General features: G+C 37.2%; 1 protein-coding gene across 3 annotated transcripts in view; it reads right to left on the reverse strand.

Moving 5' to 3' along the window:
• Positions 1 to 18,559, reverse strand: part of SPATA16 (spermatogenesis associated 16) — a 271,504-nt gene extending 252,945 nt beyond the window's left edge. The window contains exons 1-3 of one of the 3 annotated variants that reach the window (XM_077161063.1): positions 18,440 to 18,559; positions 14,229 to 14,343; positions 13,340 to 13,476 (exon numbers count right to left, since the gene is read on the reverse strand). The gene's annotated coding sequence lies outside the window, so the exon portion shown is untranslated. The remainder of the gene's footprint in view (positions 1 to 13,339; positions 13,477 to 14,228; positions 14,344 to 18,439) is intronic. The other 2 variants (XM_077161062.1, XM_077161061.1) reach the window with 2 other exon arrangements.
• Positions 18,560 to 23,225: the final 4,666 nt, after the last annotated feature.

The following is a 23,225-nucleotide window of genomic DNA, read 5'->3' on the forward strand; positions in this document are numbered from 1 at the left end:
TAAGCAATTTCTGCATTCTTTTATTCAAGTACTCATAAGGAATGACTCAATGTAATCAGAAGGGAGAAGTGAACTTGGCTGACAATGCTTGCTAAGAAATATAATCTAAAACATTGTAAAGCATGGCATAATAATAACAACCGCCAGGTACTTCCAGTTTACAAAGTTATCTCACTTCAGTGATCGTTTCTCACAACTCTTACGCATAAATATTATTAGCCTCATTTTACGAATGAGGAAACCAAGAGGTTAAACAACTTGAGATGACCGAGATGATTTACCAGACCTAAAACATCAACCCAGGACATATGATTTCAAATTCCATGCTTTTTGCACCATAGGATAATAAATTCCTCCCCACTCCACCCTCCATTGATTAAAACTTGTACTTTCCTTACTTAAAAAATATAGTGTGCCATTAAAAAAATTCATAACCAGATATTTAACTTTACTGCTATTTTACTGGGCAGGACACCTTTTTTTTAAAAAAAAGAAAAGAACTGGCAATGAGTCTATCAACCAAATTTGTTGAGAAAGTATTAGATTACGAGTGTTTTTATAAGATCTTTAGTTGCAAATATGGTCCTAATAGTTGCAAATTACAGTCCTGTTAAACTTTGAATTTTAAGTCATTAAATTCAGAAAAAATCTTATTTAGACATTGCATTTCCAGGGACTGGATTCAAGGGATTTCAAACTTGAAATCAAACCATTTGCTGTTCACTAAGTCATCAAATGGAATTAAGGGTACATTCTGAACTTTGGCCACACTGCATCAGGGAGAGCATTAGAAGGGCAGTTTTCTCAAAGCATTATATAGGAAGAGCATTCAATTCTAGATTTGGAGTTGCAAGAAGGGCTTCAATTACAGACTTTTTATTTATTAATTCATTGTATGTTTTAGGAAAAATTAACTTTATTTTCTTCATCTGGAAGTTGGGAATGACTGGTCACATGTCTCACAGTGCTTTTGTGAGAATCAAATGAGATTATGCAGGCCATAGCACTTGGTAAGGGAAGAGAGAAGAAAATTTTGCAAGCAGACCTTTGGACACAACTTCTCTCTTTTTCAAAGGCTCACCCAGTTTGGTCTGGATCCCAGCCCTCTCATCCTTTTAACCACCTTATCCTACAATTGTTATGTTTTCCACAGTACTATTCCTTCCTTCCTATTGGATTAATTATGTTGGCATGCACACTGATCTAGCAACCTCTTGCAGTTAGGGAAAACAAAAAACCCTCCATGGATTCCTCCTTCCTGTGCCATCCCATATCTCTTCTTTCCTCCACTGTAGAACATCCAAAAATAGTTCTTTATATTGTTTTCACTTTTTCCTCACACATTCTTTTCCCAATCCACTCTCTTCAGAATGTGGTCCCTGCCATTCCACCAGCTCTTCTCTTATACAGGTCACCAGTGACTTCCATGTTGCCAAATCCAGTGGCCACTCCTCATCTTTCATCTGCCGGATAAAACAAGCTTCATAGCGGATTCTTTTTATGAAACACTTTCTTCTCACCTTCTATGGCACCATGCTCTTCTGATTTTCCTCTTACTTCCTAGTATTCTCAGTTTTCTGAGTTGACTATTTCTCTGCTGTTTCACCCATGAGCTCAGTGCTGGAGTCCCTTCTTTTCTCCAACTGTGTTCTCTCTCATCCAGTCCTATGACTTCAAATATCATCAAATTCTCCTGATGCCTAGTTTTAGAACTCTTATCTTTACACCCTCCAAGAATTTTAAACTCTTAAAACCCACTGTGCACATAGTATCTCTAATTGGTTTGTCTAAAAGGCATCTTAAAATTAAGAAGTCCCACGCAGATCTCTTGATTTCTTCTCCTTCAAATTGCCTCTCTCCGAGTCTTCCTCATCTCGGTATATGCCATCATGTTTACTGGACTGGTTAGGACAGAACTTTACAAGTTATCCATAGTTCCTCCCTATACCACCCCCACTCCAGCATCTACCAACCCATTGTCAGGTCCTGTTGAATCTTTCTTACAACAGTCTTTGTCTTTCCATATCTATGACCTCTACTCTCCTTCAGGTCCTGCAATCTCCTGCTTACATTCTGCAATTGCTTTCTCACACACAGAAGCCCAATTTAACGAAAATCAGATCCCACCATGTTCTTTCTTAAAACCTTTCAGTAGCTGCCCATAACACCCAGAAGAGAACACAAATCCCTTATTCCTCTGCCCTCTCAGAAAATTCATCACACGTATTTTCCCTTCGCCTTCTCTGTTCCAGGTATCCTGGCTTCCACTCCACTCTGCTAACTTACTACGTTCATTCCCACCTTAGAGCCTTTGGACTACCTGGGCTAGAATATTCTTTCCATTGTCTTCATGCTGTTCAGATCATAGTTTAAATGTCAGTTGCCAAAGAAGCCTTCTCTGCTGAATTAAAGCAACCCCTCCCAGTCATATAACTATTTTTAATCTCACCATACTACTTATCACAGTGATATTTCTAACTTATATTTCATTTCTATCTACCTTTCCCCACCAGAGGATAAACCCCATGAAAGAATATACCTTATAGATCTAGAGCCCTGCTGTATACTCAGAATGTGCTCCTCAAAGAGTAGATTCTCCATTGATACTTGTTGATGGGATAAATGGATGATTATACCTTATTTGATTGTATAATTAGTGAAGAATTTTTAATTATTTTTTAAATTGTACCACATTCTGACAGCTTAGGCAGTTTTAACTGAGAGTCACCTAAATATAAACAAGAGTTTTTCAAGTTGGCATCTCCATAGAAAGCTTCTTTAGCAGTGGTATCCTAACTCTCTCATCTTTTTCTATTTTTTTATTGTTTGCTATTCTAAGTGAGCAATATTTATGATGTACCTACCCCAGTCTCTTTTATTTTAGTCTGTGTTAGGGAGAAAATAATTTCTCTGATTCTTTGTTGACATAAAGTATGGCTCATTCAGAAACAAAAATTTCAGAAAAGTCATACTATTTTGGGAAAATGATAGTGGTACAACTTGCTATCTTTACAAGTGCGGTCCATGGACATACAACATACTTCTCTGAAATCCTTAATCTAATTTTATTGTACAAACAATAACTCATTTGTTTGTGGCAGGAATATGAGGGTATGGGAAGTAATGTTTCAGTGTATTTCAGAGACCTTTGGCAACATTTCTTCTTGAAACATAAATGCAATCAGCCTGCCAAATTCATGAGCACCCTGAGAGAAAGTTTGAATCTTGCTCTGTTTCTTTGCAAACATTGTTCTGCCTTTCTATAAAATTACTTAAGGTTCTATTGACTTAAGAGGCTGAGACTATATGGATGCAATATATTTTTTCTTTTAATTTGATCGTTTTTAATTCTGTTGATTTAGTTCTTAAATCAGACTTTCACAACAGTTCAGTGCTGTTTGCAGAATCTCACAAAATCAATTAAGAGTAGACATGAAAAATTTCACATCTTTGACCCATCCCTTAAATTAATTGGTCTCAAACATGTTTTAAAGTTAAATCTATCCAGAGGTGGAAAATGCAAATTAATTTTTTTGAAATAATTTAATATTTACAGAAAAGCTGCAAGAATAATGTTGAGGACTCCTAACAAACATTTGCCCAGATTCATCAATTTTGAACATTTTGGCCAGGTTTATAATCCACTCCTCGCAGTGTGGTTGTGTGTAGAGAGGTACAGATGGGCACACATATATAAATACATACATTTATAATATATATTATTTGAGCTATCTAAGTTGCATGCATCATGCCTCATTTCCTGAGAACAAGGGTATTTCTCTTATGTAACACAACACAGTTATCAAATCTAGGGACTTCAACATTGATATACTATTATCGTATAATTAAAAGTCCTTATTCCAATTTTGTCAGTGGTCCCAATAATGTACTTTTAGTATTTTTTTTTTCCTCCATTGTAAGATCCAGTTCCGGATAATGTATTGCATATTGCATATAGTTATCATGTTTCTTTTGTCTCCTTTAATCTGGAACAGTGCCTCAGGCTTTGTTTTTCTACTATGACATTAGCATTTTTGAAGAGAACATGCCTGCTATTTTATAGAACATGTGACCACTGGGGATTGTCTAATATTTCCTCGTGATTATATTCAGGTTAAGCCTCGTCCACCAGAATACCACAAATGTTGTATACTTTTCTCAGGGCATGGCGTTTGGAGGTACATACTGTTCATTTGCCTTTCATTGGTGATGTCAGTGTTGATTCTCAGTCAAGATCTTATCCAGTTTCTCCTTTGTATTGTTACAAAATTTCCCCTTGCAACTTAAAAGCAGCCAGCGGGGAAAGGTTTGGAGGCTATGCAATTATCCCGTTCCTCCTCCGAATTTCCTGCCTAGAATTAGCATCCACCGATGACTCTTGCCTGAACCAATCTTAACTATAATGATTGCAAACACAGTGATTTTCCTTTCCAACTCACTGCATCGTTAGAATGCTCAGACGGAGCTGGCCACCATTAGAGTACCTGTAAAAAACACGTTTAGCCTGCCTATTTCCTCCAATAGTAACTGCATTGCTTTAAAGCAAGGATTTAAAATAAGAAAAAGAATTTTTAGCACTGGAATGGAATCAAAGGGGGCACATCAACTGCAAGTCCTTCATTTTAGAGATGAGGCCCATGGAGAGCTCACTGATACTTTGTGGCAATGACAGGACTTGAGTTGTCTAGGCTAGAGGTCCTCGATTTCCACCTGACTCATTTCAAAGTTAATTGAAAGGTACTTGTTAAAAACCTAATTGCTCTAGTTGTTAGAAGTACAAACTCGTTGGTTTAGCAGCAGACCCTTTTTAGTAGACATCAGAATCCCATGAGGACTCTGAGGTTCCCGGCCCCAGAGATTCTGTTTAAGTAGGCCTGAGGTGACACAGGAATAACCATGTCAAAAGCAGAGGAAGGTTGTATGACAAATACAAAAGAACCAAAGCATTAAAATGGTTATGGGGGTGCACAGGTGGTTCAGTAGTGGTAGAATGCTCACCTTCCGTGCTGGAAACCCGCTTTGATTTCTGGACCATGCACACTGCCACTCCCCACTGCCTCCAGATGGTTATGGTACATGCTCTCCCTCCTGCCTTCCCCACTCGCATCCCCCCTGCACTTGAAAGGGTATTGGAAGAAATTTATTTTTGGTAATGCTGCTTTGCTGGTGTCCTAAGCATGTACATATGTGATGACCATGCTGGCCTTCAGCCAATGCATTCATAAGCTTTATTTTGATGAAGTAAAACTGGGGTTTAGGCTGGCATTGATGAGGCAGTCTGCCAGGAAGACAGAGGTTGTGTTAGCTGTCGATATCAAAGAAACATTTTAAGCTTTATGTACCTAACTGCTAAAAAAAATGAGTTTATAAGGAGGAATTATTCGTAGGCATGCATTCATCCATTTAGTCAATAAACACTTGTGAATTCTACAAGGTGAAAATACCAGGCTAATCTTGGAGAATTATAAAAATGAATGAAACAGGGATTATGCTTTACAGGAGGTTGGGAGCAGAAGATTAGAGCCTTTATCTGTCTATCCTGGGAAGCTGGTTCCAAGCTCAGGATTCTGAGTAACATGGAAGACAGAGTAGGTATTTTAGACTTAGAGAGATCTGAATTCAAATTCTAACTCTCTTTCTTTTTTCTACTGTAACACTTTTGGGAAGTTAACGTTGATGGATCTTGGTTTCCTCATCTGAGCAATGTGGAAATGAACACATTCCTCATGAGGTCAATTAAAGGATTAACAAGATAACGTGTAGAGCATCTTGAACGGTACAAGTTTTCTACAAAAGGTAGCTAGTATGATGTTAGACATAATTATATATACTGTATCATGCACAAACTGCAAATATAAAACATACTATATATAACATTATAATAATGTTTACCTATTTATCTATCTATGCCATGCCATTTCATGTCATAAATGTCAGAGCCAAAGGCAAGAATCATCTGATCTTTTGCAAGATTTTTGATTTGAGATTTTACTAAAGCTAAGTATATAATTATAAAATGCTTTCAAGCAGACCATTTAGATATTGTATATGCTTGTCCTTTGTAAATAAAAATAAGAATGTAATTTCTTGCATGTAGTTTTTTACAAATATTATTTGGATATCTTCTGAAACTTTTTCTAGTGTAAGTAATGCTGTTTGTTTTGCAGAAATACATCTGACTGTGGGAGAATTAACTTTGAAATTAAGATAAAGGAGATATCAAAATAGTTTAGAAATATATTTTTTATTTTTTCAATCCTGTTTCAATTACATTTAATGAAGATTTGTAGGTATATGGAGTTGAGAAACACTTTGAAGCTGATCATATTAATCATTCACTAATATTTTCTTAATTGATCACAGTTCAAAAAAGAACCACTAAATCAAAAAATTCTTGAAAAAAATTTTAGATGTGAACTCAGAATTTTAAAAACAAGAACACTCTCTTTTTAATTACTATTTTGATAACCTGAACCTGACAAAACATATCATCCAAGCTATTATGTTACATGTTAGACTTCTGCTTATGGATGAGGTGAGTAGTTCGCAGCAGATCAGAACTTCTGTTGAGAAGAAATAGAAAAACAGAATAAAATACCAAATCATTTGTTTGAATATGCTGGAGAATTGGGGAGGCAATGAGAAATGGAGGGGCTATAACTCCCTCAGTGAAGTGGATGGATTTTCAGTCATTTTTATTTACCCTGGAGCCATTTGCCAATTCTAAGTATGGGAAAGAGGCTGAGAATTTCAATTTTCCACTGAAGTAGAAGCATTGCTGAGAGTGGAGAAACCAGGACAGCTCTGGGCAGAGATGTAGGTGACATCAAGCACAGAATTGTTTTACCACTCATAAAAATTGCTAATTTCTTGGTCTCCATGGGGCAGAAGTCTAAAAATCTAAGAGAAAAGTGAAAAACCTAAAAGCAAACCAACACAGAGTTTTGGCTGTCTTGTGAGACAAGGAACTGTGAGGAGAATGTCCCTGGAGAACCACTTGACTTTCAGCTGAACACTCTTGAAAACCTGGGGTAAACCAGAGATGACGTTCTCTTGAGGGCTGCAACTCAGCCTCAACATGGACAGTTTCCAACTAAGCAAAAATGAATGACCATGTCATCTGCTTGGTGAAGCACAGGTGAATTCATTCTGGGGGAAGATACATCATCATCTAAATCCTTTACATTTGTCTGTACAAAATATTGGCACTCAATACAAAATTAGTAAATATGAAAACAAACCCAGGCTAATAATAAAAACCAAAAGAAGTAGGAGAAAAGTAGATAATAGAAAGACACCAGTGTGTTTTGGCTGATTAAAATATTGGGGTTAGCTAAGGAAATTACTCTGATTTATTCAAGATAGGAGAAGGGGAGATGATGAAGATAAAAAAATTTGACCAAAGTACTGGAATTTATAAAAAGGGATAAAATGGAAATTGTAGAACTGAGAAATATACCTCCTGAAATTAACTGATTAGTTTGATTAAACAAAGGATTATGCACAGTAGAAGAAGAATAAACTTAAGCAACAGTCATTAGAAAATATACAAATTTAAGCAAAAAAACAGAAATAATAGGAAAATCAGTAAAGAATTTTAGAGACATGTAGAATAGAAAGAAAAGGCCTAACAGAAGTATAATTGGAGGCCTAGAATGAGCCCAGAGTGAGAATGAAGTAGAAGCAAGCAAGGATGGATTGCAGGAAGGAATGAAAAGTAGCAGAAAAAGTAAATAAAGTGAGAATATATATACATGACTATTGATTGCGTAAAACAATAGTAGAAATGTCTCTATAGGGTTTTAAATGTACGGTGAATTCAAAAGAGTGGCAACAATGATAGTAAAGATAGGATAGGATAAATGGAGTTAAAAGTATTCTACTGTTTTAAAATTATTAGGAATTTGGTAAAAATAATAATTTGTATTATATTGTAATAAATTAAGAACTCACATTGTAGTTTCTAGGGTAACAACAGAGGAATACTAAAAAGTATCTAACTAGCAAATTAATATAGAGAAATATTGAAATTTTTTGATTAATCAAAAAAAAGGCAAGAAAAGAGAAAAAAAGGATTAAAAAAACAGGCAGCTCAAACACACAAAAAAATACAAATAGCAATATGGTAGATATAACCCAAAATATATCAGGCACTACTTTAGATTTAAAAGTACTAAATAATTCAGTTAAGAATCTAAGATTGTCACACTGGAAAAAAAATACAAATATAAACCCCAGCTATGTTTTACTTTCAAGAGATACACTTTAATTTTTAGAACACGGAAAGGTGCAGAAGGAAACCATCCAGACATAAATAGCATGCAAGCATCAAACAGAGTGATTTGGCTCTTCTAATACTAGGTAAGTAGACTTTATGGCAAGACGCATATGAGACATAAAGCAGTGTTTCAGTTATTAATGTATTGTCTCTTAGCTCCAAACCCACACTTCTCCCTGTTTTGTGAAACTGGAATCAAATTCTGCAGACTGCATTTGTCTTTCCCCATCTAGCTGGAGGTTAGGCTCTGTTCTAGTTTGCTAGCTGCTGGAATGCAACACACCAGAGACGGATTGGCTTTTAATAAAAGGGGATTTATTTCATTAGTTCTTCAGAGGAAAGGCAGCTAACTTTCAACTGAGGTTCTTTCTTCCACAGGAAGGCACAGGATAGTCTCTGCTGACCTTCTCTCCAGGCCTCTGGGTTCCAACAACTTTCCCTGGGATGATTTCCTTCTGCATCTCCAAAGGCCTGGGCTGAGCTGCGAGTGCTGAGATGAGGTATACTGAGCTGCTTGGGCTGTGCTACATTGAGCTCTCTCATTTAAGCACCAGCAATTAAATCAAACATCACTCATTACAGCAGGCACACCTCTTAGCCGACTGCAGATGTAATGAGCAACAGATGAAGTATAGGTACCATTGGCTCATGTCCACAGCAATAGATCTAGGCACCTTCACCTGGCCAAGTTGACAACTGAATCTAACTACCACAGGCTCTGCCAAGGGTGGTAATTGGAGAAACAATGCAAGGCTGGAAGAGGAGGAAGGAACTTTTTATTCTTTTCATATTGTTTCCATCAGCAGCAAGTGATGGGTTTGTATGCATCCAGGCAGCATTTACCACTGCAGTTATGGCCCTCATGGGTCATCAGAAGTGTCCTTTTGTCAAGTTTCTTGGCTATTACTGCCACAGTGATCTCTGAGTCCCAAGGTCAGTGGACCTCATCTTATCCAACACAGTGGTCGACAGTGAGTCCCATGGCAGCCATGCCCTATCCTCAGATGTATGAATCTTTGCCTTGCAGGGGTGTCCTCTAAGGCCCAGTTTTGTTTCTTGTTCATTTTTCCTCAGCTGCTTATAAAGGGGTAGCCGGCTTGGTGTAGGTACTACTTCTATAAGTCTTGAAATTCTCTTTTTATTCCTTAGTAGTAGGTAACCACTTTTATCTATTTAACAATTCTTTATATTAAATCTATTTACTATGGTCCCTATTATCTGACTGTACTTTAACTGATAGAGAAGATATTTTATTTAAGAAAAAGAGAATCATTCAAGGACTTTCTGTATTTGGTTACTAAATAACCAAATGTCCATGGTGTATTATGTTTCCAGGCTGCAATGACAAATACCACACACTGGGTTGGCTTAAACAATGGGAATTGACTGCCTCATGGTTTCATAGCTGGGATGGCTGCTTCCCTCCTGGGTTAGTGGCATTTTGCCTAACTGGTCATGCTTTGGGGTTCCCTGGTGTGTCTGTCACGTGGTGATGTCCTTTCGTTTTTTTTTTGACCAGCCACAGACTTCTTACTTCTGGCTTCTTCTGTGACTCTCTCTTTATAAAGCCTCTAGTAACAGGATTAAGTTGGCCATCATGTTCAGGTGGCCTCACACATACACACACAAATCTTCAAAAGGTCCCATTACAATGGGTTCACACAAACAGGAATGGCATTAAGATTGAGAACCTCGTGTGCTTGTTTTTTTCTAATATACATAACTCAGTCTATCACTTATGGCTTTAAAATACGTACAGCAAAACTTTACAAATGGAAGAAATGGATGAATCTCCAGTCATTGCAGGAAATTTTAACATATCTCTCTCACTATTCAACCCCTCCCCCCCAAAAAGAAAAAAAAAAAGAAAAACACCAATGGGATTTGAACAACATAAGTAAAAACTTGACCTAATAATTGACATGCAGAATCCTGCTCCAAAGATCAGAATGTACATTATTTTCAAGTGTACCGGAAACCTTCACCAAAATTCCCATAGACTCAATCATAAATCAAGCACAACATATAAAATTTCACATTTTATATGGAAATGCAAAGGGCTAAAATTAGTCAAATTAATCTTAATGAACAATACAGCTGGAGGACTTAAACAGCCTGATACTGAGAATTACTATAAAGCTAAAGTAATTAAGGCAATATGATCTAGATGCAAAGAAAAACACTTGAATAGAATTAAAAGACCAGAAATAGACTCACATATAAGTGGTCATTTAATTTATGACAAAAGTGACCCTGACTTCCACTGGGGGAAATAATGGTCTTTTTAACAAATGGTAGCAAGCTAAGTGTTTTGGTTTCCTTGGCTGATCAAGCAAATACTAGGCAATGGGCTGGTTTAAATAATGGGAATTTATTAGCTTACAGTTTTGAGGTTAGGAAAAGTCCAAATCAAGACATGATCAAGGCAATGCTCTCTCCTGAAGGGACATTCTGGGACTGGCTGCTGGTGATCCCTGGTCCTTGGATCCTCCATCCTATGGCACTGCACATGGTGACCTCTCCTGGCTTCTCCCTTCTCTTCTGGGTTCTATTGATCTTCAGCTTCTTGCTTCCTGTCACTTTCTCTTTCACTGTCTGAATTTCATTCTGCTTATGAAGAACTCAGTAATAGGAATAAGGTCCATTTTGATTGAATTGGGCCACACCTTAACTGAAGTGACTCCTTCAAAATGTACAAGAGTTACAATGGATTCACATGAACAGGAATGAATTAACCTTAAGAACATATTTTTCTGGGGTACATACTACCCACCAAACAGCCATGCCAAGTCAATATCCGTATGCAAAATGTGAATTTTGACTCCTACCTTACCTAACGCATTGATTCCAAATGCATTGCAAAATTAAAAATAACATTGAAGATTTTAAAAGAACACAGTAGAATATTTTCATGAATTTGGATCAAGCAAAGCTTTCTCAGATAGGACATAAAATATAATAAACTGGGTTACATTATAAGAATTCCTGTTCATCAAACACACCATAAGTAAATGAAAAGGAAATTCATGGAATGAGAGAAAATATTTGTAATACATATATTTTACATGGACCCACAGCCAGTATATATATAATTTTTAAATTAACATTAAAAACAGTAGAAGACCCAGTAGGAAGTGGATCGAACGTTTTAATAGACATGTCACAAATGAGGATCAATCCCCAAATGGCTGATAATTTAGGAAAAGGTTATTAGCTTCATTAGTCATCAAAGGAATGCAAAATGAGACCATGGGTTGACATTAACACAAATCCACCAGAATACCTAAATTAAAAATACAGACGATACCATGTATTAACAACTATATAGCATAACTGAAACTATTATAGACCCTTCATCTGAATGTATATTGTTAAAACCACTTTGGAAAACTGTTTGGTGGCATCCACTTCCTCCCATACTCTGTGTGTGTAATGCTTTTCTTATGTATCAGCAAGAAACACACACATAAGCCCAACAAGATACATGGACAAGAATCTTCACAGTAGCTCTGTTCATAATAATAAAATACTGAAAACATCCCAAGTGTACATCAATAGTAAAAAAGATAAATATCATACCACAATATTCTATAGCAAGGAGAATGAATGAACTGCAATTACAAGCAATCACACGAAAGAATCTCACAAATAAAACGTTGAATGAAAGAAGCCAGGCACAAAAAGAATACATACTGTATGATTCATGTATATAAAGGTTAAAAGTAGGAAACTAATTTGGGCTGTTAGAAGTCAGAATAGTGGCTATGCTTGAGAAGGCAGGTAATAAACTTGAGAGGGGGGACACGAGGGAGCTTTGGGCTAGTGGTACCATTTTTTTGATTTGGGCATCAGTTACACAAGTCTGTTCACTTGATAAAAATCATCATTGAGTTGTACACTCATGATATGTATATTTTACTAAATGTATGTTATTTATCAATAAAATGTTTACATTAAGAAAATCAGAGGTCAGGACAGCTTGAAACTTCACACATCAAAAATCCTGATATATGTGACATCAAGGATGAACCTTGAATGCACCATGTTGAGTGAAATAAGTCAGATACAAAAGGACAGATATTATATAATCTCACTGATTTGACACAATTAGAACAAGTAAACTCAGAGTCAGAATCTAGAATATAGGTTAGAGGGAGTGGGGTGGGGATAGGGAATAAAAAGTTAAGGCTTAAAGTATGTAGTGTTCCTGTTTGGAATGATGGAAAAGTTTTGTTAATGGATGGGGGTAATGGTGGCACAACATTGTGAATTTAATCAACAGCACTGAAATCTATATCTAAATATGATAAACATGTGAAAAGTTAGATTGTATATATCGTAATAGGGGAAATGTTAGAGTGTATATGTGATATATATATTACCATATATACAATCACAGTATACAGTGAACCCTAAAATAAACCATGAACTTTAATTACTAATACAATTATAAAAAATGTGCTATCATTAATTTTAATTAATGTTCTACACCAACATATAGTGTTGGTGGTGAGGGGGTGTATGGGAATCCTGTATTTTATGCATGATTGTTCTGTAAGCCCACAACTTATCTAATAAAGAAAAAAATATTTAAAAAATAACTCTAAATTTACCTAAGGCAAGCTTTTCCTAAACCTGTGGCCCCACTCCCCTACCAACAATCTCTGCATTGTCTGAAAATATAAATAACACAGGTAAGAATTTGACAGTTAGTCAGGAGGTGTTTTTCTTTAGAACTCTCCAGGAGGGCAAAGCAACACAAAAGAAAAGAAATTCAGCTCATGAGAGTGTCTTGGAAATTATCAGACTATGTACATGGTGGGTCGAGTAACAGAGATTTTCTGCCCATATTTCTGAAGGTCCCAAAGAGCCTAGCTCATACCACTGGACATACAGAAGTCGCTCATTATCATTACAATGCTTAAAGATTTGGTTATGGTAAGGAGAAAAAAAAATTCTGTGTTTGCTCTTTCTGACCCAACCTCCCTGCAACTGCTGTTTTATTATTTTGGAAGTGTGGTGACATAATGACCAGACCACTGACCTAAGAATCAACCCTACCTCAGTCAACGCACAATTTTAGGGAAAAGGTAGGAAGAAGGACATCTCAGTAGAGGCCACTGAGGACCAGAGAAGACACTGACACCAGGTCCCTTCTCTGTCCAGCTGTCATGACGATGTATAAGTTTCCCCGAGTCCTGTTTTCAAAGGAAGGAAGAAGAGAGTAACCATGTAAGGGGAGAAACGGACCTGAAAGGGAATCTGAACTACATTTATTAAATATAGCTTCCAAAGAAGCTATATTACTTCATAACAGAGCTTTCTCTGAATGGCAAGTTTAAATAATTTGCCTGATCTGTGATTATGACAAATGTCACATAATGGTGGCCTAAATGATAGGAATTTATTGGCTCAAGGTTTGAAGGCTAGGAGATGTCCAAAATCAAGAGAGTTAACAAGACTTGCTTTCTCCCTGAAGACTGTGATATTCTGGTGCTAGGTGCTGGCAATCCTTGGGGTTCCTTGGCTTGAATTCCTGATTCCCATCATATGGCGATGTCCTTCCTTTTAAGCTTCTGTGACTTCCAGGTCCTCTTTATAAGACCTCCAGTAATCCAGATTAAGACCCACTTTCATTCAGACAGGCCATACATTAACTAAAAATAACATCTTCAAGGAGTCCTATTTACAATGGGTTCACACCCATAGGAACAGGATTAAGATTAAGAACGGGTGTTTATTGGAGAACACAATTTAACCTACCAAAGTTCCTCTCCCCATTGCCACACTTCAACATCAGCAAAAGTTGGGTATCAGGAGGTTAATAAGTTCTGCCATAACAATAAATCTTTACCTGCCCCCACCCACACCTTGCATCTGATTCAGCCTCTAACAGCATACGGCAACCTCTGCTGATGTCAAGTCCCCAGATAAAGAAGTGCTCTCAAGCCTGGAGGACGAGGTGAACCAAACTCTGGAGGGACTTCTTCAAACTGCACTTCCCTCCTCCTGCTCCTCTACCCACATCCCATTATTCTTGAGAATGTGTTACAGATTTGAAAGATCTGGAAGAAGAAAAATATTTAGAATTAGGGAGATACTACTGTTAAGAGATGAGCAGAAAACGGAGGTGGTTACTCGCTCCTTGGGAGATAAGAACAAAGCCAAATGACCAGTTTTGTGCAGATACTAGTTCAGCAAATTCTTTGACAACGTTCAGAGCATGTAACATGAAGGCCCGTGGAAGGCAGGATCTCTGGAAGGAAAATGGAAGAAGAAATGCCCTGAGAAGATCAAGCTCTTATGAACTACAGAACTCCCTTCATTTCCTCATGCATAGGACTGGCCAATGAACATATGGGCAACATCTAAAGGCATTCTCTATATAGTTTGTCAAATTGAAATGTTTAAATTCATAGATGGTATCAGTTTTAATATCTAGCAAATGTCCTCAGCCTGGCAATGACCCTGGTGTTTAATCTGGCAATGACCCTGGTGTTTAACATGATGTCCCCCTTCACTGTTAATTACATCAATAATTATAAAAGAAAGGGTATTAACTATGGTCTAAACTTTGGAGAACATTTAATTAAGCCACACCTCTAATGCCCTAAGGAGATTTAGATGCTTTCTATGTACTCTTTCCTCCTTTCTTCTCCTTATTTGAAGAGGATCAGATGGTTCTCAAATACATACTCAACACACGCACTCTCACACACTCATCTCCCTAGAGACTAGAAAGATTAACGTGGGAACACACTCTGAGGGCTGACTGCACAGCCATGTGAACTACTGCAGTAACCACGTCAGTTTTTTGCTTGCCATGCAATTCTAGATTGCAATGTGACTTCAGCTTCAACTTCTACTCATTAAGGTTAAACGGATGCACTTCAGTATTTATCTTGTGTCAAATCGGCTCAATTATCTTTCAAAGTTGTCCAATTTGTGAAATATTAGTAGGATAAATACAGTGATCCTGACCATTTTATAAAAGATGCATGTAAAAGATGATATGTAAATAAGTTTACCCCTTACTTTCTAAGACGTAGAGGCTAAGCTGAATATTTGCCACAGGCTTATTTTACAACAATTTTTCCCACTTTATAGAAACTTTAGAATGGTGCTGATACCAGTCTTACTGGTAACATTGGGTTCTCAGTTTCTCATGTGCAAAATGGAGTTAAGGATGCTAATGTTTCACATGGTTGTTAAGAAGACTTGCCTGATAATAGAAAGCACTCACTAAATGTTAATTATTTTTGCTATCATTATTGTCATTTTTTATTACTGCTGGTACTCATATTCCTCAACTAGAAACTTGCTCATTCTATTGAACACATGGCTGATCAATTGTTCATGTGTATGTTGAAATTTAGCCTGAGCTGTGATAAAATATAATCTCTATTTTGGTGATCTTCAAGCCAGACTGTGTAATATTTTACTTTATAACATCCCTGAAAAAAATTCAACGAGGCTCTACATGGGTGCAAAATTACAACTTGAGTGTTACTTTCCATGAAGATGACTCAATGTATTTTACAGTAGTTGAGACACAATTTTCCAGGCTCTCTGATGTAAAAGGATTATAAAACTCTTGAGCATATGGTGCTTGTATCGCTTTTGTTACCCTGGGTTTATCATTGTTGGGGTACCTATTTATACATTTTCAATTGATGTGTCACATAAAAGAAAAAAAAGGAAACAATTTGCAATTATATTCTTTGTGGAGGGATGTGGCATTAGTCATTATGTGCCTAAAGGAGAAAAACATTCTATTGCAGTAAGGAATAAACTTTGGATTTATACTTGGAGATTATTATAAGGTTCTGAATCTCATGGTTCATGTCATTTGTTGTCTTTTTAAAAATTCTAATCAATTTCCAAGGTGTTGATTTTACTCCTCAGAAGGTGTACAACTTAATGAACTTAGGGCGGTATGTTAGTTTGCAAGCTGCCAGAATGCAATATATCAGAACTGGAATGGATTTTTAAAAGGGGACTTTAATAAGTTGCAAGTTTACAGTTCTAAGCCTATAAAGATGTTCAAACTAAGGCATCCAAGAAAAGATACCTTAATTCAAGGAAGACTGAATGGTCAGGAATACCTCTGTCAGCTGGGAAGTCACATGGCTAGCAGCTGCTGGCCCGTTGCTTCTGGGCTCCATTACTTTCAGCCTCTGCTCCTGCAGGGGTTCCTCACTTTGCTTCTCTGGGGATGGGTTTCATCTCTTGGCTTCCCTTGGCTCTCTCCAGGTTCTGGCTTGCTTCACATCTCATGGCAATATCTGCTAGGCTCCAAGAATCTCCAAACATCTGTGTTAGCTCTGCTTTGAAGTTTCTGTTGGCTCTGAGGCTTCTGTGATTTCTGGCTTTCTCCAAAATGTTTCCTCTATTAAAGGATTCTAGTAAACTAATCAAGATGCATCTGGAATTGGTAGAGTCACATTTCCATCTAATCGAAGGTCACACCCACAAATGGGCATGCCACATTTCTCTGGAGAAAATCTAATCAAAGGTATCCAACCTACAGTACTGAATCAGGATTAAAACATGCTTTTCTGGGGTACACAGTATTTTCAAACCGGCACAGGCAGTTTCTGTTTCAAATATTATTTTACCTTCTTAACTTTGACAAAGAATAAAAAAGGATATTTTTCCTGAATGGTCTTTAAAATTATTTCTCTTGAAAATGACCAGATTGGAAATTTTAGCCATTTAGTGGTAATAACACTGATGAGTAATAGATTGAACAAGGTAGAACCAATACTTGAGCGAAAACTCAGCTTGGGGGTAAAATAAGTCTCAGTTTTGTCTTGATTCTATAACTTGTATTACACACTGTGGCAAGTCACCAATTTAGATTAGTTTAATGCACCTGTAGAGGCTGAAAATTATTTTAAACCTCTCTGTGATACTATTTGACACACTTCAGCTGTATCCCTTTCTCCCCATTCCAGGTTTGAAGGGTTCTGATTTATCTCTAGCTTCCAATGCACTGGGATTCCTCTTCTGTTTTTATTTACCCTGCCCTTTACAAAATCCTTTAGCTCTTGCCACACATGAAAAGTAAACAAACAAAACGTTGTAAAATAGTAGACTGGCCCCAACTTTATTTAAAATTATTTTTCCATTTTGAGAAAAATAGCCCATCCATCCTGTAATAATACTTAAAACAGCACATTCATGGCATCCGAGTGATTTCACTTATTAGTGAAATGTGAAACATCTGCAGCCCTTTGGTGTGTATAGGATTATTAGTACATTAAATTTAATCATAAAGGGCTATACAGAAATATTTATCAATATAAAGAAAGTTTTCATGCATTTATTTCAAATCAGCAGCTCACTAAAAATGGCAAAGCTTTCTTGGCATGTCAAAAACAGAGATCCTTAGTGATTCCCAAAAATATTTCTATAGACAAGAAAGGTGAAATGCAAATTTTAAACAAGCTTGACATCTGTTTTTCAGTACTCATACTGAATCATCATTGAATGGTGTGTCCCTTGTGAAAGACATTCATTCATTCATTCTCTCCCTCGTTCATATATCAAATATATCAGATCACTCATTTTTGAACCAGGAATGATGTTAGGATATAAAGATGAAGACATGGTCTGTGTCTGAGAGGAAGGGAACTCAGAATGCCTCTCTACTTAAAACCCTACTCAGTGACATTTAATGCTTTCATCAATGTCCACAGTAATATTATGAATTGAGACAAGAGCCCAAATCACAATTTATAGATAAGATCTGGATTCTCTAATACTCATCATCTTTCACTTGGTCAGGGGTAGATTCCTCAAAGCATACACTCCATTAGGAAATACATTGATGAAACAAAACAAAAACAAAATCTGTGACGCGGCAACCAAATAGGATCTTAGTCTTTCATTTCAAAGTAGGGATGGGGTAGGTTTGCCTGCGCGGGGGACAGGGAATCACTTTGGAATTCACGGTCTTCTACCTGCCTTCGGGAAATGACTTCGCGGCTACTGATTGAGCAATGAGAAGGGTCAGGGGTATCCAAGAGAGATTCGTCCTCTGGGTGGGAAAGGGAAACACAGCGCTATAGTCTTCCCATTTCCCCCTAGAGGCTCATCCCTCTTCCTTCCCAGGGAACCTGAAGAGCTTTAACTGGGCACACCTGAGTCTCCTCCTACCTAGGCGGTCGCGGCTCAGCCCGGCCGGGGCGCGGCGAAGCTCTGGACTCCACCGCGCTGCCGCGTCTGCCCGCGTCGGGGCCCAAACGTCCCAGCCGGCGGCCACGCTGGCTTCTGCGCTCGCGGAGGCGCCGGGGTTTGAAACGTCCCAGTCCGCGCGGCGCCCCCTCCCCCGCGGCGCCCCTCCCCCCGCCCGCCTGCCGATGCCGGTGGGTTCACCCGCAGAAATGAAGTTTCCATTTTTCCCTTCAGATTCTAAAAGAGATATGCTCGTTAAGGATAAATTGGAAAGTGCAGAAAGCTGTCCTTAAAATTAAAATGACCTTCATTCTAAAGAGAAATACTAAAGACATCTTCGTGTATATCTTTGCAGTCTCTTCAGTGCGAATATATAGAAATAAAAATAAATCGTGTTTCTTCTCTGTTTCACGCACACAAGTACCCGTGATACACATAAATATACTTGGTAAAGTTTTGTTGTATCATCTTGTTTAAAGAAAAATGTTGAAGCTTTAAAATCTTACTTGTGTCTATTACAGAATAAACATTGGAAATTGTAGGATGCAATAATAAAACTTTAAAAAGAGCAAAACATAGGACTCTACAACACAATGAACCGTATTGTGAATGAGAAGATACAGTTAATAGAACAATTATTTTAAAATGTTCTTTTATGAGTTGCAACAAATATACCACGGTCTAGATGTTAATAGCAGGCTTCTATATGATAATTCCTTATTTTATACATGATTTTCCTGAAAACCTAACACTTCCCTAATAAAGACAAGAGAGGGAGAACAGTCATGTACCTTTAACATGTTTTTAAGAGGTAGAACATCATCAATACCTTTGAAAAAACGGACATACCCCAGGTTGCATCATCCTCCTAACCACAATTGTGAACTTTATGACAAGCATTCCTTTGCCTATGCGTATCAGTTTTTATCACAGTATGGCGCACATGCAGAAATATGAATGAACTGCAAGGTTGTTCAGTGAATTATCACAAGGGGAATCCACTTGGGTAACTACCACAAGACCAAGAAATAAAACATTCCCAGCGTCCCAGAAGCCCCCTTCCTAATAGCGCTCCCCTTTGTACTTTCCAAAGGACTGTCCCGCTTCTAACACCACGCATTAATTTTGTCTGCTTTTGAACCTTAGGAAAATAATTCAGTCCTCTTTTTACTACTTTGTACAGCCATTGATTATAGTTATCTTTTCAAAATACTGTCAATATAATGACTAACACTCATTTCTTGGGGTGGGGAGGGGGCAGAGGAGAGGCGGGGGCAGAGGGGGGAGAAAGTACAAAGTTAACTGATTCAACATCCCCAGCCCTGCTTCTTCTATCCTTCTGCAAAACTGGGGAGACTGGTTTTAAGGTCTATGTAAGGATCAATTGAGATGAGCTGCATGAAACATCTGCTGTTTCCAACCCTCTTCCATACTCAGCTCACCTCAGCTGTTATCACTGATGTATCTTCGGCCTGCTTCCAGACGCCTGCTTCCTCTACTTTTTTTAATGAATTGAACAGTCCTGTGAGTTTTTCCTTATCTTTTTTTTTTTTTACATGGGTAGGCACCGGGAAACCAACCCGGGTCCTCGGGCATGGCAGGCAAGCACTCTTACCTGCTGAGCCACCGTGGCCCGCCCAGTCCTGTGAGTTTTGATGTAACTCTCACCACAATCAGGATTTTGACCACTCCAACTCACCTGAAAAAAAAAAACTCACTATGCCCCTTTGTAGTCAATATCTTCTACCATTCCCAGCCCCTACTGATGTGTGTGTATGTAGTTTCTATCCTACAGTTTTGTGTTTTCCAAATGTTAAATAAATTGAATTATACAGCATGTAGTTTTTGAAAATTTTACTCAGCAGAGTGCACATAAGATTCATCCATGTTCTTGTGGTGTCTCTCAAGTAGTTTGGTCCTGTTTGTTGCTGACCAATATTCTGTATGTATGCACCACAGTTAATCTGTTCACTAGTAGAGGAACATTTGGGATGAATATGACTGCAGCCATTCAGGCTTTTGTCATTTCTTTTTGAGCTAATTTGATCAATTGTCCACTTATATTTTTCAATTTACCTAAGTCTTAAAATTTGTTATATTTTTATTAACTTCTAACTCTACTATATTTGTTATTATATTGGCTTTTCATTTCTGGTATTTCTTTCTGTCTCACTTTACTTACCTGGATAAATACTGGCAGTGGGTTATTGTTGTTTTTCTATTTAATTAGTTTTTCAGAGACCCATCTTTTAGTTTTGCTGATCCTCTCTAGTGTGTCTTTGTTTTCAGTATTATTTATTTAAATGTTTGTCTTTAGTGTTTTCTTCTAATATTTAGTCTAGTAATTGCCACTATTTTATCTTTTCCAACATCAATATTTAAGACTACAAATTTCCCTCTTAGTACCACTTTAGCTGCATCCATGAATTATAGACATGCAGTACTGCTTATTATTCAATTCTAAGAATATTCTAATTTTCATTATGATTTCTTATTTGACTCATAGGTAAATTGGAAGAAAGTTTTAAAGTTCCCAACATACGGGCATTTTTAATGGTAAGTTTTTCATTGTTGGTTTCTAACAATTGCATTTTGTTTAAAGTAGTGGTTCTCAAAGTGGGTTTTGAGGATCAGCTATAGCAGCATTTCCTTCGAACTTGTTAAAAATACAAATTCCTGTCTTCCACCCCAGACCTACCGAGTCAGAATCTCTGTGGGTGGTGCTGAGCAATCTATGGTTTATAAAGGCCTCCAGGTGATTTTAATGCACTGTAAAGTTTGAGAACCACAGAGAATGCATTCCGTATGACGCCTATTCTTTGACATTTGTCAAAATTATATTATTGTGTAATGCAGTTATTTTTGTAAATGTATCATATATATCTAAAAAATTTGTGTTGTGTAGAGTCTTAATACAGAATTATATATGTCCATTGTACAAGCTTGTTGATTATATTATTCAAGTCTTCGGTATCCTTAATCACTTTCTTTCCTGTTTAATCTATCAATCACTGGGAGAGGCACATTAAATTATTCTGCCATGATGGTGGATTTATTGATTTCTTCTTGTATTTCTAGCACTTAAAAATATTTTATATACATATACATACAAAATGCATGTTTAGAATTGTTGTATCTTCCTGTGGCACTTACCTGGGCAAGTTTGAAGTAAATTTTTTCTGTGAGGTTTCTCAGGCCACATACCTGGTATGTCTTCCATCCCCAAGCTTGTCCAAACGTGGACTTCTGGTTAGACCTTCTTGACAGATAATGTTCCTCCCTCCCTCTTCCTTCCTTCTTCCTTCTCTTGCTGAGACAGTAAATATCTCCACTGATTTCTCTTCAGGGCACCCTTTCCTCCGGATCTGAAGATGTGACCTGTCAGAGGTTCTGATTTAATAATGCAGCCTGTCTCTGATCTTCCTAGTACCCCAGGATTTGCCTCCATCAGTTGCCCAGTGGAACCAAATCTGTAGACACAGCAGCTGGCATCCAAGAAAGTTGTAAGTTCAAGCACTTAGGAACAACCTCTGTGGATTTGTGTTTGCTTTTTTTTCTAGTTTCTGATGAATTAATTCCCTTACAGCTCAGCCATGCATTAAAAAAATGTGTTTTTGTGTTTTATCTGGCACTTTTAGATATGCTATATGCGGGGTATTTTTCCTGAAAGTTTACTCTACCGTATGACACAAATGGGAAATATACTCTATTTTATTTACTTAATAGTATTGTACAGTGCATTTTGTATGCTATTTAACATTTTGCTAAAGAGAATTTATTCTATTCTATGTTATATGTAATATAATATTGTATTATATTTTGAATGGATTCACCATGATTTTATTGGGCATATTTTTTTGTTGTTAATTTTTTCCCATGTATATTTATCCTCATGTATACTTTTTGCATGTACTTCTGAGTTATTTCTTTAGGATTTTTCCTAAAGAAAATTTAGGAATTTTCTAAGTCAAAGAGCATTAATTTTTCATGGTCCTGTGCCCCATTGTCACATTGCTTTACTAAATACTGATACCAGTTTTCTTGCTTGGGGTGTGTGATGGATCTCATTTCACCTTCCCCAATATCTGATACCGTTTTTTTATCTTTGCTAATTTAAGAGGTGAGTAGTGTTTCCTCATTGTTGTTTACATTTGCATTTCCTTGATTACAAGTGAAGTTGATAACACATGTTTATTATTAATTTATGTCTCTCACTCTGATTTGTTCATGTGTATTTTTTCCCCGTTTCCTCAAATTTAACATTGGTTTCTCCATGACTGAGCAGCCTGCTCTGCTTGAGTCCCTTAATTTAACATGAACGAATGTAAATGTTCTGAAGTCATGGATGGGCTAACTCTCAAGGCTGTTAGGAGTTTTTCAAGGCCCTTTAATGTTTGTTGATCCCTTCTTAAATGGCCAGAACTCTGCTAGCCACTTTCACTTTCATTGTCTTATTGCCGTAACTGAGTGAAGTAAGTCAGGCTCAACTGTTACCATTTTAAAAATGAAAAAAACAAAGCTCGGTGTCTGTACATTCATATAGGTTACTGAAGGGGATTTCAACATGTATCTTCCTACTTAGATTCTGCTTTTGTTAATCTTGAGATGAAAGTTTTCCCTCTGTCATCACAGATGAAGTAGTTGAGGTTTTGGTAAGTATTGAGGCTGTACATTTGAAACTCAGGGGAGGAGTTTGCAAACCGAGTAAATGAAGACAAAGTAAGTAGTTGCCAAAGATTGAGAACACATGCGTTCAACTCTTATCCTC

Source organism: Tamandua tetradactyla, chromosome 5, assembly GCF_023851605.1.
Source record: "Tamandua tetradactyla isolate mTamTet1 chromosome 5, mTamTet1.pri, whole genome shotgun sequence".
NCBI lineage: Eukaryota > Metazoa > Chordata > Mammalia > Pilosa > Myrmecophagidae > Tamandua > Tamandua tetradactyla.